Raw genomic sequence first — 18,845 nt, forward strand, 5'->3', positions numbered from 1 at the left:
TATCTTCACATACAGTGAAGGCTCCATACACCTTGGTTGAATGAATGACTTCATGAGGAGCTAGAGTCTTAGAGGAAGCATGTAGCTTACTAAGGTGGTGACAGAGCTTCCTCTTAAATTCTGGAGATCCCTTCCCCTTAAATCCATTGCTGTCCACTGTGTCCTGTTGAGGGTTTTATCTAAACATCCAGCTCTGCCCTCAGCGATCTGGTGAGGTCTGTCTTTATGACTCTATTTGTATATCAGGTTTCCTTTTGTAGGTGATCCTGAAAAGCACTTTCTCCCATCTTGCTCCAGTCTGTTTGATTACCCTCTGCCTCTTGCCTGGAATATGTCCTTCATTTCCAGTTGTCAAAATCTTATTTGTCTTGGAGGTCCAGCTTCATCCCATTCTTTTTCCAAAATAGTCTCCCTATGTCTCCTGTGCTCTTAAGGCCTTGGGTGTCACCTGCCGCCACCGCCAGCCAACAATGGGTGAGGAGTTGTGCAAGCCAGAGGCATCCGGAACTAACTCCTAGCAGGTCTAACCCTCCATGAACTGTGCTCTTGGGAAAGCAGCTTAAAGACCATGAAACCCCAATTTCCTCTTCCCTGTGATGAGAACAGCAGTGTCATTGTACATCCCAGTTTGCTGTAAGGATTCAGTGAGAAAATGCTTAGCTCAGCTCTTGACACATAGTATGTTCTTTTTTTTTTTTTTTTGAGATGGAGTCTTGTTCTGTCCAGTGGCATGACCTGGGCTCACTGCAACTTCTGCCTCCCTGGCTCAAGTGATTCTCCTCCCTCAGCCTCCCAAGTAACTGGGATTACAGGCATGCACCACCAAGCCCAGCAAATTTTGTTGTATTTTTAGTAGAGACGGGTGGTCTCAATCTCTTGACCATGTGATCCATCCGCCTTGGCATCCCAAAGTGCTGAGAATACAGGCATGAGCCACCATGCCAGGCCTGGCACATAGTGTGTTCTTAATAAATTTCTGCCATCACTAATGTCAGTTTATCCCTGTTTTGTCTGTTCTCTGATTGCTTTATGTATGTGTGCCTTAACTTTCGAAGTAGATTGCAGGATTATAGAAAGCGATTTCTTTCAAAGTGAATCTTTATATGACACGAAATTCAGCACAAGGGGTAGAACTGTGGCCAAGAGGCCACCTCAGTGTTTAGAACATAATTTTCTCTCTTTCCATTCTGAACCCTGGTGTCTTTATCAATAATATAGAAGGGGCCATTTCCATTTACTTCACCATACCAGAAGGGCCATTGCAAATGGGTTTATTTAAAATGGAAATGATCAGCTAGTGTTTTCTGAGCAGCTAAGCTTTAGAACTATAGTAACTCATTATCAATCTGTCTCTATCCTTCATCAAAGTTCCCAGGTCCTTTGAATTTTGGCTTGGCTTGTTTCTTTTTTTCTCTGTAAAATTTAGCTTAACATATAGCTTAAAGTGGGCTGATTATGGAGACACATCTCTGCTGATGAGTACCATTTATGGGAGGCTGTGTCCCCAGGTAGAACAATATCCAGAGAGGAGATGTGGGCACAGGGTGTGAGCCTGTCTTGGAAGCCCTGTAGTGTAGTAGGAAGAATTCAACATTCATGAAGAGGCTGGCCTTTGCTTCCAGTTTTGTCATAATTCACATAATAAAGGGCAATTCAAAAAAAATGATGGATGTGCTTTAACATTCTCATCTGTAAAGTGAAACATCCAAATTAGATAAGTTATAAATGACCTTTTACTTCTAGAATTCTGCATCTTGGACTTAAAGTGCATTGGCATTAACCAATAATTCCATATTTTCTTGTATTACCTAAAATCTAAATACCCCACAATAAATTTACCACCATAGGGTTTCCAAATCCCGTCAGAAAAACTTCTCTTTTCACATACATGTCCAGCAGTTTCTCTCTTTTTACTCCTCAATGCACTACACATTTTCCTAATAAAGTATATCATAAAAGTAAATCTTCCCACTAGTGTGTTTATAGTGTGGAAGACATTGTTATTCTCACCAAGGCAGTGGTGGATGAAAAATACATAGTTCTCTGTCTCCCACAGCCACCTTTTGATCCCCAGCCTTTTATCAGCAAATCTGAAGTGCTACCTTCTGCAAATTAGCACTACCTCCTGAGAAATTGTGCCAAGTTCCATTAAGTGTAATTAGCATCCCTGTTGTTTCTTTCACATTGGGGAAAATAAAGAAAAAAAAACTCTCTCTGAGTTACTGGGAACACACATCATGCAGTTATACCAATGGAGGCAGCACAAGGCTGAAAGCAGGAGACAGAAGAGGATCTTGACATACAAGGATGGGTTCACCTGTGTGGGGACCCGAGTGGCAGACACAAAGGCATCAGTCTTGGCCTTTCAAAGTAAAGATTGGCTTCCCAGTGTACAGTTAAGCAGCTGGTGCAGTGCCTTCTGCAGTGAAGGTTTAGAGAACATGGGGAGATGATTATCTCCCTCCATTTAAAACTGACCTGCCATGAAGTTCCAAGCAAAAGACTTGAATATCTTAGAGCAGTTAACTAAAAAACTAAAATTTCCCCCCTCAATATAGTTTTCATGTAAAAGAATTGCAAAACAAACAAAGGGAAACTACCACATATCTGTTTTCCCTTGAGTTTCCTGGTAGGAATAACATTTTGATATCCAACAAGTAGAAAATAATATGAGTTCAGAATAAAACTAGGGTTCAGTTGTTATTATTTGTAGTTCATAAAATCTTGTTTTCTTGGGTTACAACAAAAATCACACAACTATTTTATTATTTACATAAAATTAAAGAAAAAATCACTCCTTTTCTCCTCCCTCTTTTATTTCAAATTCCACCACAGACTCTGAAAACGTGGTCAGACCTACCATGCATTTAGAAACCATAATTTGAAGAAACTAATAGCTGATGCTGAGTGCCACCATCAAAAACACATGTCTTTCCAGACACCATTCACTTTAATGTTGTAAAACAAAATTCAGAAACAACAGGCTACATGTATACATCTGTGCATTCAGTGACTCTGAAAGGGAGGCACTGATTTCAAATGTTTTGTGTGAAAATGAGTTCCATTTGACTGGCAATATTTTTTTCTCTCAGAATCCATTTTGTCTCTTATTTCTTGCTTCCTTCCTTGTATTTCAGCATTTGTCATCTCAATTACAGTAGTGCATACTGCTTTTACACTTCAAATGCAGTTTTCAGGAAAACTAGAAAAAGAGCAGTAAAGATATCACGAGGTGGTAGTTAAGACTGAGAATGGCTCCAGGAGGGTGGAACACATTTAGGACTTTTTAAATTTTAATCATCTATAAAGAAACTAATTCCATAGCGTCATCTACAGTGAAGTCCCACTACAGCACAAAGCATCATAAAATTGAATACAGTAATATTCTTTAGCCCAATGTCATATAACTGTTGTCACATAATACTGTGATGTTGTATTATATGATACAAGTTAAATTACCTATAATGCTCAGCGGCTTCTCTAAGAGTTGAGGACGAGAGCAAAACATGTCCCACCCTGGGTGACACTGAGAAATGGAATGAAAGGGAAACATTTTGGTCTTCCAAGAGAGAGTTCAGTCTATCACAGTGACCTGGTTAGAGTATATTCTTTAAACAAATATTTATTGAGAATCTGTTTTGCGTTAAATGCTGTATTGTGATTTAAGCTCTGGATTTGCCTTTCCTGGATATGTCATAGAAATAAATCCACACAGTGTGTGATCTGTGTCTGGCTTCTTTAACTTAGCAGAAAGTTTTTGAGGTTCATCCATGTGGATGTATATATGACTACTTTCTTTATTATTGAGTAATATTCCATGACGTGGATGTACCATATTTTGTGTATACATTTATCCGTTCCTTGATGGATGCTTGGATTGTTTCTGTATTTAAACTATTATGTAGACTATTGCTGTGAACACTTGTTTCCAAGTTCTTAGGTGAACCTATGCTTTCACTTTTCTTGGGTAGATACTTAGTAGTGGAATTACTGGGTTGTATAGTAAGTTGAACTTGAGCTTAAGAAGCCACTAAGCTGGCTGGACACAGTGGTTCATGCCTGTAATGCCAGCACTTTGGGAGGCCTTGGCAGATGCACCACTTGAGGTCAGGAGGCCAAGATGGTGAAACCCCATCTCTACTAAAAATACAAAACTAGCTGGGCATGGCGGTGAGTTCCTGTAATCCCAGCTACCCCAGAGGCTAAGGCAGGAGAATCGCTTGAACCTAAGAGGTAGAGGTTGCAGTGAGCCGACATCATGCCATTGCACATATCAGCCTGGGTGGCTGAGTGAGATTCCATCTCAAAAAAAAAAGAAAGCACTGAAGTGTTTTTCCAAAGCGATTGCATCATTGGATATCTCCCCCAGGAGCAGACACGCATCCCAGTTGTGCCACATCCTTGACAACTGTTCACATTGCCTATCTGTCTTTTGTATTACTGCCATTCTTGTGGGTATGTAATATCTCATCATCATGGTTTTAATTTGCATTTTCCTGATGTCTAATGATGTTGAACATCTTTTCAGGTGCATGATCTTTTTGTTTACTTATTTTTTGTTTTTAGTTCTGGGATACATGTGCAGGATGTGCATATTTGTTACATAGGTAAATGTGTGCCATGGTGGTTTCCTTGACCTATCTACCCATCACCCATGTATTAAGCCCAGCATGCATTAGCTGTTTTTCCTAATACTCTCCCTCCTTCCACCCACCCACCAACAGGCACCAGTGTGTGTTGTTCCTCTGTCCATGAGTTCTCTTTATTTGGCTCCCACTTGTGAGAACAAGGTGCATGATCTTTTAATGAAATAACCTTGTTTGCCTGTGAAATGGTTCTCAGTGAGTCTTGAGGAATCTTACATTACTACTCATAATTCCCTTTCTGTTATAAGTCAGCAAAGGAATGGGCAGGGGGCTGAAGTGGGAGAAAGAGTTTCTTTTTCTTATGTGGATTCAGGAATGTGTGACAGGAAACTGAGCCCTTTCCCTGCTTGGTTATATTCATGGAGCCTATGGGCTGGTTGTGGCAGCAAGCTGTGGGTGGGGACATAGAGCTTATAGGCAAACGATCTCGTTCATGCATAAGGCACACTTTGGAAGGTAGAGTTTGGATGCATCATCCACCCTAACAGCTGTGTGCTTCCAGTGTGCAGCTTGAAAGCCACATATTACCCTGTTAGCTCAAGCTTCCCGAGATTACCTCTTCTAGCCACATGGTAGTTGGCATTATTTCTTTTATCTTTTGATTAAATATCTTGCTCTCTCTTTCTCAGAATAAAGCAAGTCTCTGCACATGTTTCTCAGCTGGGTTGCAGTAATCTGTGCTCTCTAGGAAAAGGTCACTCTTTAGAGGAGTTGAAAGGACTCCAGGCTCTTACGTTAGCCCTCTGAGCATATAAAGGCCCAAAGAAACAGACACCAGTTCCTCTGCTGCACAGATTTTTAAGCCTGGAAAGCTCTAAATGCAGAAACCTAACTATCTGGGAGGTATGCACTTAGCCTGAAGTCGATGTGAATGTCAGTTCATTATGACACATCACCCACATGGACCTCAGCCAACAGTGGTCTCCACTCACAGACCACTGGTGTTGTTAGGAGCATGTGCTTTTAATTGAATTTCTCTGGTTGGAATCGCACTGCTACATGCTGTGTGTGTGATTTTGGGGCAAGCTCCTTAACCATGTGAAGCTTTGGTTAACTAAACTGTAAAATGGGATTCATGATAATACTTGGTTCTTAAAATCGTGGGTGGGATTAAATGAGATAATGCATGTAAGTGCTTAGCACCACTACGTTTCTTTCTTTTTTTTTAATATTCATCCTTTTATTGCCGGCTTATTTCACTTAGCATAATGTTTTCCATGTTCAATCCATATTGTAACATATGTTAAAGCTTCATTACATCTTAGGGCTGAAAAATATTCCATTGTAAGTATATATTGACAGACATTTCAGTTGTTTTCACCTTTTGGGTATTGCGAAAAATGTAGCAATGAACATCAGTGTACAAGTATCTGTTTGAATCCCTGTTTTCAGGTTGTTTGGGCATACAAATAGAAGTGGAATTTCTTTAGCGTTTATCAATTTTATGTTATACTTGATTTTACATCTTTGGCACTGGGAAGAATGCCTGCCATATGGTGTGTACTTTCTGACTATAATTTGACCACACACAGTTAAGGTATTCATTCATTTGTATAATAGATATATATGAGGTATCTGTTATGTGTATAAGGTATGTATTATGTCAGCAAACTATAGCGCTCTGGAACAATCCAGCCCTTGTCTTGTTTTTGTAAATGCAATTATGTTGGAACAGAGCCACACCCCTTCACTTACGTGTCGATTATGGCTGTCTTTGTGCTGCAACAGCACAGACGAGTAGTGACAGAGACTATATGGGCCACAAAGCCTGAAATATTTAATATTTGGCTCTTTACTGGAAATGATTTCCAATCCTTGTTCTATGTACTTAGAATAAAATAATTAACACATTAATGTGATATTCCTGCCTGCATCCTAGCCAAGGTAAGACAGACACTACACATATAAATTAAATACATACTTACCTATAAAAATATGCACAAAACATTTATGGTAATAAATGTAATGAAAAAATAAAGAAATGTAATAGGACAAAGAGAAGCCAGGATGGTGGGGGAGAGGAAAGTTTTAAAAACACCTTCCATTTAAATGCCTCTAATCTCAGAATTTCAGAGTATCTCTTCAGTGATTCATTTATAAGGTAGTTTTCAACAGAAAAATAAAAACTCACTACCCCACAAATGAGCACAACATTCAGAAACCACCCAAGACTGCAAATAAATTCAGACGTTGCCTATCACAAAAAGCTGGTTTGGAGACCTCTCCATTTAGCATTGTAAAACTGTGCAAAGAACATGACACTTTTCTGACTGGCATACATTTTTTTTTTGCCCAGGAGTAGTTTTCACCATGTGGAGAACAGGGAGAATACCACTGCTTCCAATCAAAGAGGAAATTTGTGCTCCTTGTCTAGATCGATGTCCATAGATAGCACCAAGTTCAAAAGTATCAGTTCTACAAGCAAACAAGCAAAAAGCCTTCAAGGCCTCAAGAGCTGAGGATGAGAGGAACAAGTAGTGTTTCCAACACAGAAGAATGAGAAATGCTGGAGGTGATGGGCAACCTGAAAACCCAAACTTGATCCTTACACATTCTGTGCATGTAACAAAATACCACAAGCACACTGTAAAGGGGTACAGATATTGTGTATCAATAAAAAATTAAAGAATAAAAAAAGAAGTGGGTCAGAGATGCTTTGAATGGTTTTCTGCCTTGTGTCTCATTTTGAGGTGTGTTTTCACAGTAGCTACCTTTGTAGAAAAGGTTGCTCGCCGTGATGCCACCTATCTGAGCAAATTACATTATTAACTAGATTGTACCAGGAAGTAGGGCGCTTTCACAAAACTCCAGGACAGGGGTCAGCAAACCTTTTCTGTGAAGAGCCAGATTGTAAATATTTTAGATTTTGCAGGTCTAACGGTCTCTGCTGCACCTCCTCAAGTCTTCTATTGCAGCTCAAAACCCCCATGGACAATGCATACATGAATGAGCATGGCTGTATTCTGATAAAACTTTATTTACAAAAGCAAACAGGATTTGGCCTGTGGGTTGTGGTTTTGCCAGTTCCTGTTGTAGCATAGTTTCTCTCTTTGTAGGTAGGCTCACATGATCAACTGGGGAGCAAACACAACACACCCATGCTCGGGTTCCTCTCTTCTGACCTGTTGTTGCAGAACCTCTCAGAGTCAAGGTCAGCCATGTACATTTGTACTATTGTACAGATACATGCAGAAAGTCATTACATGTCAGGACATGCGTCTGTTACAAATAACCCCCAGGATCTCAGTGACAGCAACAACAATTAACAACAAACAAGTAAAAAAAAAGAAATGAAAAGCAGGTTTGTTTCTTGCTCATGTAAAACCCACCATGATTACCTCCATGTCGTTTCCTCCACATAGTGACTTGGTGATTCAGTTTGTTCGAGGCTCTATCAACCTGTAGCTTTAGTTTCATGAACACACAGCCTTCTTGACTGATGTCGCTGAGAAAAACCTAGAGTAAAATCTCTCGTATTAGTAACTAAATGACCGGGTCACTAATAATTTGGGCGTAGCTATTTGCAAGGAGATGGCAAACACAGTCTTCCCATGTTCTCACAAGGAGATAAAAATTGGATATGGATAAACACTAAATTTTTTAATGCTTTCATAGATTGAGTCAATCAATGCATTTGATTGATAATCAATACTGTACAATGTGATGTGTGCATGGCAAAGAACCTATCTGCATTATATTTATGGGTATATTTTTGTTTATATCACCAGAATTTAGCCAGTGACCTAAGTAATTGAAATCTGAAAGGAAACTACTCTTTAGACTGGGTTAGACACCTTTTATTTTGTTATATCCTTTGACTCCATGTTAAAGGTCACTATCAGTTGCATTAATCACATGCCAAACTTCAGGATATATTTCTTTCTTAAAAAGTCATGCACATTATACTGACCAAATGTGCTCTGATCACAGGGGAACCATTGGGTTTCACCTGTTATTCTGCAAGTTATGCCTAAGGAACATACTTCTTTACTTCCTGCACCGACCCAGTTTGGTTGGCTTCACTGATGTGGTTAACAAGACCGTAAATAATAATCAAGTCTCTCTGTTTATGGTTAACAATGCTGGCCCATTATAATTTTTGGTGGCAGCACATATGGTGGGTGATAAACTAACTAACAGAGCTGCCACAGGAAGAATAGTTCTGCTTTTATTTTTAGGGCTGTTGCTTTAATCCGATCCATAATTAATGTACAAAGTTCAACTTTTTTTTTTATCAGATCCTAGTTTACTTGAGATCCAGAAGGGTTAATTTTTCTATGTATTTGGGGTAGGAGGTTGGGATAAAACAATACATTGTTATCTATATGGAAGGATCCTTAACCTTTTTCTTTTTTCAAAAAAGAAAGCACTTAAATTATTCTTGCTTTCAGAGTTCATGTCCATTGGAAGTGGAAAGAGATTCTATGTTCAGACATTCTCAAAGCACCCCTCTCCCCTTACCTAAGAGAACATAATTCTAAAAATCTCTTTGGAGGATAATTTTCTCTGCCTTCCATCTCTCTCAATGATTTGTTCAGTCTCTACAATTTGTCTGGCCTCCTCTTGAACTGATTTACGATTCACCAACATCCGTGGGAAGATTTGCCGAGCTTAGACCATTTAATTATGTGTGTCATTGGACCTATCTGCTAGGTGTTGGCCTTTCCATTTTGTCAGACATTTTAAATTTAATATGGACCATGGTTTTCTGTTCCTTTGTTTCTCAAGTACCAAGCTCACCATATAGGGGGTGATTCCTACAGCAACAAAATGAATTTATTAGAGATGCATTGTCCTTTATTTCTATATAGAACTCCAAAAAGAAATTCAGTCTCCCCAGATTGTTTTTTTTTTTTTTTTTTTTGAGATGGAGTCTCACTCTGTCACTGAGTCTGGAATTCAGTGTCATGGTCTTGGCTCACTGCAGCTTCCTCCTCCTGGGTTCAAGCAATTCTCCTGCCTCAGCCTCCTGAATAGCTGGGATAACACACATCTGCCACCACACCCAGATAATTCTTTTATTTTTAGTAGAGATGGGGTTTCACCGTGTTTGCCAGGCTGATCTTGAACTCCTGACCTCAAGTATCTGCCCACCTTAGACTTCCAAAGTCCTGGGATTACACATATCAGCCATGGTGCCCAGCCCTCCCAAGATATTTTGAACAGGTCCTGCTGCTCTTAGAGAAAATATATTTTGTTTTGTCTGCAACAGCCCTCGTATCCATAGTGAATAGTGTGTTAGCCATTTTCTACCTTGCAGCACTAGTATTATAATGTAATAATAGTATCCAAAGAACAGTAGCAATTTTTATATAGCATTTACTGTATTTCAGACCATTTTTTAAATGCATTTTACCTGTATTAACTCTTTATGTCCTTATGTAATACTACAAGGGAGGTACTATAATTATTCCCATTTCTTGGATAGAAAACTGAAGCTTGGCCAGGAGAACTGCCTCAGGCCTGTAATCCCAGTGCTTTGAGAGGCTGAGGCAGGTAGATCACAAGGTCAGGATTTCAAGATCAGCCTGGCCAACATGGTGAAACTCCGTCTATACTAATAATACCAAAAATCAGCTGGGTGTGGTGGTGGGCGCCTGTAATCTCAGCTACTCAGGAGGCTGAGGCAAGAGAACCGCTTGAGCCTGGGAGGTGGGAGTTGCAGTGAGCCAAGACTGCACCATGGTACTCCAGCCTGGACTTCATCTCAAAAACAAAAACAGACTTCATCTCAAAAATGAAGACCTCCAGACTTCATCTCAAAAACAAAGCAAAAACAACAACAACAAAACAAAAAACAAAAACAGAAAAAAAAAAGCCTGAGACTTAGAGAGGTTAAGTAAGTTACAGATACCACACACAAGAAAGGAACAGGGTCTCTGGAAGTCTGACTCCTAATGGTGGGTCCCTCTTCTTAGCAGATGCATGACAAGGTGAAGCTCTACATTCTAAAGACATGTTTTTAGAAAGTATACACCATGTTTATGCACTAGTATGGATTTATCGGGTAGGGCCCTTTGATTTTATTGCATAGTACTTTATGGGCTGATAAATGAGATGACACTAAGGATAGTAACACTGTTGACTTCCCTTTTCTGTAAAAGGTGAGTGGTATTAGAAAGGATTGCAAAAGATTTACTTGGGGAAAATTATCTTCCTCTGTACTCCCCTGCTCCATTTCTATTGTGAGTTATTATGATAGAAAAAAAAAACCGCCCAGAACATTGGCTTCAAGGTGAAAATATTTAGGCAAAATATTACCACAGGGAAAGTTTATTTTAAGTATCAGGGTTAAAAAGAAGCATGTGTCAGATTTAGGATTTTATGTTTAAAGCTCATCACAATGCCATAAAGCATTGGTTGGCAAACGTTTCCTGCAAAGGGTCAGGTAATAAATATTTGAGGCTCATGGACCATACAGTCTGTATCACAACTACTTCACTTTGCAGTTGTAAAGAAAAAGCCATTCTAGGCAATGCAAAAGCAATTTAATGTTGCTGCATTCCAGTAAATGTTTTCAACCACAGTCAGTGAGGCTGAATTGGTCTACGGGCTGTGGCTTACTGACCCCCTGCTATCAAGGAATGACCAGGGATTTGAAGATAGACTTTGGCTCATTCCTTGCCATGTGTCAGGTGGATGGGCTTGTGAAAGTCTTTGAACCTTGCATAGCCACAGTCTCTCTGGATGTTAAATAGGGAAACGGCCATGTCCCTGTGAGCATGGTCATGAGAACTGATGGAGTACCAGAATGGAATGAGTGAAGTACCAGATTCAATAAAAGAAATTCCATGCCATCCTTCTCTGCCCTCTCCAAACTCCTTTGTTTATACTTTTCCCTACCTTCTATTAGTTTTGTGAGTAAGTGGCAAGAGTTAATTAGGGCTCCCTGAGATTTTTAGAATGCTTTTACATTTTGGTTAGGCTAGTAATAGAAAAGCACTCCCTAAATAAGAACTTTCTTTTTAATTTTTTAAATTTTTTTCCCTTTTTTCTTTTTTTGAAATGGAGTCTTGCTCTGCTGACCCAGGCTGGAGTGCAGTGCCATGATCTCGGCTCACTGCCACCTCCACCTCCCAGGCTCAAATGATTCTCATACATCAGCCTCCCGAGTAGCTGGAACTATAGGAACACACCATGTCTGGCTAATTTTTTTGTATTTTTAGTAGTGATGGGGTTTCAACATGTTGCCCAGGCCTGTCTTGAACTCCTGAGCTCAAATGATGTGCCCACCTCAGCCTCCCAAAGTGCTAAGATTACAGGTATGAGCCACCATGCCTGGCTCCCAGAGGAGAGCTTTCTGAGTCACCATATGTGCAGTGGTTCTTATATAATTGATAGGAAAAAAATCTCATCTGTTAAAATACAGGAAGGAAAGTAGTTAATTTCTGTATAACAGAGAAAGTGAATAAGAAGCATACCACTGATTCTTCCAGTCTAACATATATGACACACATCACTAAAAGATTTTCACTGATAAACTGAATTAGACTTCAGAATCTTGTTGATAACAATTATTTAGTCATTGCAAATGATTCAGTCAGGGGTGAGGCAAACAGGTAGTTGTCTCATAAAATAAAACCTATTAGGTATCTTTGAGCTACTTAGCTTTTAGGGTCAGGGACTCTGGAGCTTTTCTCAGATTATAAGCTATATGAAGTTGTTGTAGTGATGCTAGTTTATCTTTGCTTTGTAAACAGTGATGTTCTCCTTATAGAGACCTCAAGTTATTCTGAGCTTCATCCCCCTGCAAAAAGGACCAAAAAGTAAAAAGCATCCTTCATTCTTCCTGAAGCCCCCTCTCTTCATGAAATGTTCTCACACTCAAGCTTGGTTAATTCTTTCATTTTCTTGGCTTTTAACTGCTTAGTTGCAGCAGCTGAATTTCTGTTGTCTGTCCTTATTTTGCATGTTTTTACCATTTTTAGATATTTTATGGTGAGCTGTTGTCATAGAAATATGGGAACAAGGGATAGCCTAATATATCCTTCTGCAAAGAACAGAAACCCAGTTTAAACTCAGTTAAGCACAGAGGGAAAATGTAGCTTAAAAATATTTCATAGATTCTAGAGGATTCCAGAGAAGGAAGATCAGCTGGATGGCCAGTGAAGCAAAGACCAGGAAAGGCTTTGGCACTATGGACAGCAGTCCCCCCCTTCAACTTCTCTTTAGAAATGTAGCCCATCAGGTTTGCCTCACCCCTGACTTTGCACTTTGTACAAAATCCCTTGGAAATGCCTTCCCATGATCTCCACTCCTGAGTATTTTATGTCAACTGCATTTTACCTCACATGCTATGTCTTCCAAAGATCTGGCCACAACAATTCCAAGCCCTGATCATAAATTGTCTTATTTTTTTTGTTCCTCATTTACTGTATGCACCTTCCCACACTAGAATCTAAGTTTCCTGAGAGCTAAAACTTATTTAGAATAATACCTGACACATAATGGGAACACAGCAAAGTTATTGCTTAAATACAAATGTAAATAACAGAATGACCCCCTAACTACAAATTCCCTAGGAGAGAGCATTGAATTGACCCAGCTGTGGTCAGTGTTCATATCTCCTTTTATTAATTGAGGCAGAGTGAGTTGAGTCAGATAGAATAGCCACTTTTCCTGGTTGTCTATCTCTAAAGGGGGGTGTACTTGATTCAGAAAGAAAAGAAAACCATGATGAACCAGGAAAGCATATTCCCCAATGACTACAAGTGCATTGTGCTTGTGAATTTATAGAGGGTAGTGAGGGTAGCGCTTGATCTCAAATTTGACAGAAGAAACAGGTAATTTTTTCTTCTACCTGAAAATACTTACCAGCACTTGAGGCCACTGGGCACTATGAAAGTATCCTGAATGAAACAGTTTTATTTCTTTATTGTTGTTAACTAGTGAAACCTTCATGGAGTTCATCCAGATTTTGGCTACAAGAGATGCTTTATCTACTTTTTCTTTGTCAGTAGCTCTGAATAAATGTGTGTGTGTGCATATGCTTGCATGTGTGTGTATTTTTTCCAGGCTCTCAGAAGTCTGCATTAATAATCTCACAGGGTCCCAAAGCAGGAACATGTATGAGAATACAGGGCCAGACGATATCTCCAAGCAGAAATTAGAGAAGATTTGACTCACAATTAACACAAGCTAGGGCTTAGGCTTACTGTTAGAATAAAATTGAGAAAGCTTAGGAGAACCTCTCATCTCCTTTCATTGTGGTTCCGTAGGGAGGTATTTAGCACCTCCGATTGTCAGGTGTGGTTTAAGTTACTACTCATGTCAGGTCTCTTCTCTCATGGAACCACCATTTTAATTGGGGGCATAGTTTAAGAGAGATAGATGGAAATGAATAAACCAATGAAGAGAAGGTAAAATTTCAGGCTGCAATGATGATATCATTAAAGTAATGAAACAGGACGATGTGAACTGAAATGGTGAGAGGTGATACAGCTGGCTGGAGGTTGCCTGAAGCCCGGAAGAATGGTGGTGGAGTATAAGGCAGGATTGGTGAGAAGAGCCAGGCAGCACAAAGGCATGTGTAAAGTCACTGTCAGGAAAGGATTTGGTTTACTTGAAGAGCAGTAAAAGAGGAGCACAGGGCTGGAATTAGCTCCATGAACAAGTGGAGAGAAGGAGGTGGAGAGGCAGATCAAGGAGGACTTTTTTGCTCATAAAAAGGGAGTTGAATTTTAGTATTAGAACCATAAAGAAATTATGAGAATGACCTTACAGAGGAAGACATCATCCAAATTGCAATTTACACTCTTCCTCAACTGAAAAGAGAAAGAGCAGAAGCAAGGAGTAAAAGATTTTAGTAGAAGTGTAAGAACTAGATGATAGTAATTATAGCATATCCACAAACTTACCAACTGACTCATGAGAATACAGGGCCAGACGATATCTCCAAGCAGAAATTAGAGAAGATTAGACTCACAGTTAACACAAGGAAGACAATATCCAGAAGAGGCCCTTAAATGCAGATGCTGCATCTACGGTAATGACTTACAAAGAAAAATACTGATACTTGCTCCTGGAGATGTCAATCATGACCCATAAGCACTGTCATCTCGAGAACCTACTCAAAATACAGAATCTCAGGCTCTCTCTGACACAGAAATGAAAATCTGCTTTCCTATCAAGAATCCTAACTAGGAAACCTAACACTGTAGTCCCTGAAGGGGACCTGAGGACACTACCAGCCCTACATGTGCGGCAAAACCAAGGACCCATGGAAAAGTATAGTTTCCGCTGTGCTGCGCTTGACTGCTTTCTGCAGGAGTGACCAGCCCCCTCGAGATGGGCAGGTGATTAGGAGATTTGCGGGTGGGAGCCAGACCCCCACTACACTAGGGCGTCAGAAACCAGGAGCAACACAAAGAAGGCGGGGACCCATAACCCCTAAGCTGCTGAGGACGCACATCCACCAGAAAGTAGACAGACTACAAAGCAACCGGGCTGGAGTGCACTGGCCACACTTATGTCCAGCCTACACGACTTGAACACACAAACATAAACACGCAGAAAGATACACATGAACACACATAGACACACACACACACACACACACACACACACACACACAGAAGCAAAGACACACGGAGACATCCAACAGTCGCAGACAGCTCCTGAGGCTGCGGGGCTCTGCTCTCTGACGGGGAGAGAGCAGCCCCCAGCACAGAGGTTGGCGGTACCTGGAATTCCAAGCAGGGAAGGCTTTCAAGGAGACACATCGCCCACAGCGTCTGAGCCGGCCTGAATTATCCTGGGACTCCTTGGAGATCTCGCTTGGCATCCCTGAAGCTCCTCTGCAGCTTTCCTCAGCCGGGATGAGGAAAAAGCTCCGCCCTGCCCTACTCCTGAAATCTTGGGACTCTGACGACGATCCCCAAGAGAGGGGAGCCGTCGCCCAACGCCGAAGAACTGCGAAGGAGGGCCCCTGCCTGGCCAAGCCGCTGAGATGGCGGGTCCACAGGCCACGGGGGCGGTCATTGTGACGTGAGCCCCGGGTGGGCTCTCGCGCTTGTCACCCGCCGCTTGCGCATGCGCATTGGCGTGCCCGGCTGGCCAGCCACAATGTCCGCGCTCCGCAACCGGCCGGCAGCAGTGGCGCGGGCAAATGCTGGCGGAGGTGTCCGAGGCGGCCCCTGGGAAGGAGGCTGCGTACCACAAGCAGGGCAGGAGCCCGATCGTCCTGACTTCAGTCGCTCTCTGAACCGGCTTTCCTGTTCGGGTCCTCTGAAGGGGGAGGGCGCTTCACACCGTGAGGTGGGCGTTCCGGACTACTCTCCCCCGTAGATTCCAGATCGGACGGCATGGTTAGGGATCGGGTCCCACGGGGCTGCAGATTCAGTCTGCTGACGTGTGATGGGGGTTTCTGGACCACAGAATGATGCCTGAGACCCTCTGGCAAGGTGTCGGCGAATGTTCCCTACCTCCCAGAGCTGACTGCTCCTCCTTGGACCTGGGCCACCCACCAAGGAGTCCTGAACTGCTCTGCAAGCCCAGGGACCCCTGCTTCTCATCACTGCTGTCCGAAGAAGGCGGCAAGAAAGGAAAACCTGTGGCAAGCACAGCGTGAAGTAGAAAAGGCAACAACTGCATCTGGCCTCCACTGGGGGCAGATTGGGTGCAGACAGCATCTCAGAAGCTTTCTGGTGCGAAGCCAAATCCCTAAATGGATATCCAGACTTGCCGCTGAGGACTCCCACGAACGTCAAGCAAAACACGCTCACGGATTTAGTCACTTTATCGTTTTGACAGAAAACTTCATCATCTTGCTGCCAAGCGTTTTCTTCAAAATTGCTATGATAGCCTCTATACAGAGACCCCTTGTGAACTTGACCTGTCGAGAGAAAAATAATTGCCGGTGTTAAAAATGCAGATTCCCACTCTTATGAACACCTAAGTCCAGTGAGTATCCGTGTGTGGGAGGTGAATCAGTGGGTGAAATCGGTTTCTGAAGGACTGTTTTTACTAAATCACATCTTAAAAAAGGTCCTACCCTACCGTTTGGTTTTACAACTTTGCTGTGATGAGCAAATCCTAACCATGGAATCTTCATCCCCTCCACACAAGCTTAGAGCATCGAACTTACCTGAACGGAGTTTCATTGTCTCCGGTTCCCTTGCAAGTTGCACATTAAGATCTCATCTTCAGCCTTGGGATCTTCCTGTGCAGCACAGACCCACTTTGTCTTCTCTCTCTGGCAACTCTTTCCTGCCATCAACGGGCTAAGAAAAGATAACAGAAGAAAACAGGATAAGGATATATAAAAAAAACAATTTTCAGAAATAAATTGTCTCAAAGGTAAGGCTGAGGAAAGGTGCATAACTTCTTCCAATCTCATGCTTCTTCCCTCAGGAACGAAGCTCTGTTTTCCTCCTCTGCTTCTCTGGGAAAACTACAACAAGAACAACAACAACAACAACAACAACAACAACAAAAAAAAAAAAAACAGCATGGAAATTGCAGATGATATAGAGTTTTTGCTTAAGGAAAAGATACGTTTCCTCTGTCAAACATGGTTGCATTTGTTAGGCTCTTGAGAAAATATCTACTTACCACTCATAATTTATGGGACCCCTATATGTGGTGACCATTGATGCCATGGGAAATACAAAGTAACAGATGAAATGTACTTTATATGTACTTTATAAATGTCCGTGATTAGCATTTACTCAGAGCGTGTCAGTTTGCCTAGCTTGTCAGGTTTGACTTCTACAGGTGAAATGCGAAACCTGGGATCGTCCTACATGCATACTTTGCTCACAGGTAGGCAGGTGCATTTGTCTTTATGAAAAGAGAGAATTTTTCAGCAGCAGCAGCAGAAGAGCAGAAGGAAAAGGTCTCACAGCTCCAAAGTCATAGTTAAGGTAAAAGCACTTAGAATGCCAGAGAGAGGATCCCTGTAAAGTAATTCAGCTACAATTCACATCCTATAGTTTAGATGACATTTACCACGCCAATTAACGTTTACAGGTGTTTAAAAGAACTAAGTACCTGCGTGTTTGTGGCCAATACGTTAGAAACCTCCACCCATCACAGCACACCTTCTGTGTAGATGTTGCCATTCCAACATGCAGACCACTGTTCCTTAGAAAGTGGAAGAGAAAGCGGGCACTGCTCCCCAGAATTACCTGGATGGCTGAGATCAAGGATCATTCCCAAGCCAGAGAAGGTACCAAATCATTCTTAACACATCACATGATACTACAAATCTATTAACGTTGTCTTACCTTATTGTCATTTCAATTCTTCCTCATAGCAAGCCCACTGTGATTTCATCCCATGGCTAACTGCAGACCATTTAATCTGTACCTGAAGAAGCGAACAGTCCACTACACGAGTAATTGAAGAAAAGGGAGATTAGGAACTATGCCTCTGTTTCCGTCTATTTTGCCCATCAATGTATTTGAATTGTCTCACGAAATCAGGAAGAAAAGTGAAGACAATATCCAGAAGAGGCCCTTAAATGCAGATGCTAAATCTACAGTAATGACTTCCAAAGAACAATAGTGAGACTTACCCCTGGAAATATCAATCATGACCCATAAGCACTGTCATCTTGAGAACCTACACAAAATACAGAATTTCAGGTTCTCTGTGACACAGGAATGAAAATCAGTCTCCTCAACAAGAATCCTAACCTAGAAACCCACCAACACTGGAGTCCCTGAAAAGGACCTGAGGACAGTAGCAGTCCTACATGTGTGGCAGGGCCAAGGGCCCATGGAAGAGTATGGTTTCTGCTGTGCTGTGCTCGTCTACTTTCTGCAGGAGTGATCCGGCCCCTTGGGATGGGCAGGTGATTAGGAGGGCTGCGGGTGGGAGCAAGACCCCCACTACACTAAGGCTTCAGAAACCAGGAGCAACACAAAGAAGGTGGGGCCACACAGCCCCTAAGCTGCTGAGGATGCACAAACACCAGAAGGTAGACAGACTACAGAGCAACCGGGATGGAGTGCACTGGCCACAATTATGTCCAGCATACACAACTTGAACAGACAGATGTAAACACGCAGAAAGATACACATGGAGACACATAGACAGACACACACAGACACACACACAGACACAAACAAACACACACACACACACAGAGACAAAGACACACGGAGACATCCAACAGTCGCAGACCACTCCTGAGGCTGTGGGGTTCTGCTGTCTGCTGAATAGCCCCTCAGGGAGAGAGCAGCCCTCAGCACACAG

At 41.7% G+C, this 18,845-nt stretch overlaps 1 long non-coding RNA gene across 1 annotated transcript; it reads right to left on the reverse strand.

The window, feature by feature from the left end:
• Positions 1-1,734: 1,734 nt before the first annotated feature.
• Positions 1,735-15,607, reverse strand: LOC128929257 (uncharacterized). Its single transcript, XR_008475422.2, has 3 exons — positions 15,329-15,607; positions 7,985-8,102; positions 1,735-3,202 (listed from the first exon to the last, which is right to left on the reverse strand). It is a non-coding gene; the product is annotated as an uncharacterized LOC128929257 (long non-coding RNA).
• Between the last annotated feature and the right edge of the window lie 3,238 nt (positions 15,608-18,845).

The sequence above is a fragment of the Callithrix jacchus genome, chromosome 12 (assembly GCF_049354715.1).
Source record: "Callithrix jacchus isolate 240 chromosome 12, calJac240_pri, whole genome shotgun sequence".
Classification (NCBI taxonomy): Eukaryota; Metazoa; Chordata; class Mammalia; order Primates; family Cebidae; genus Callithrix; species Callithrix jacchus.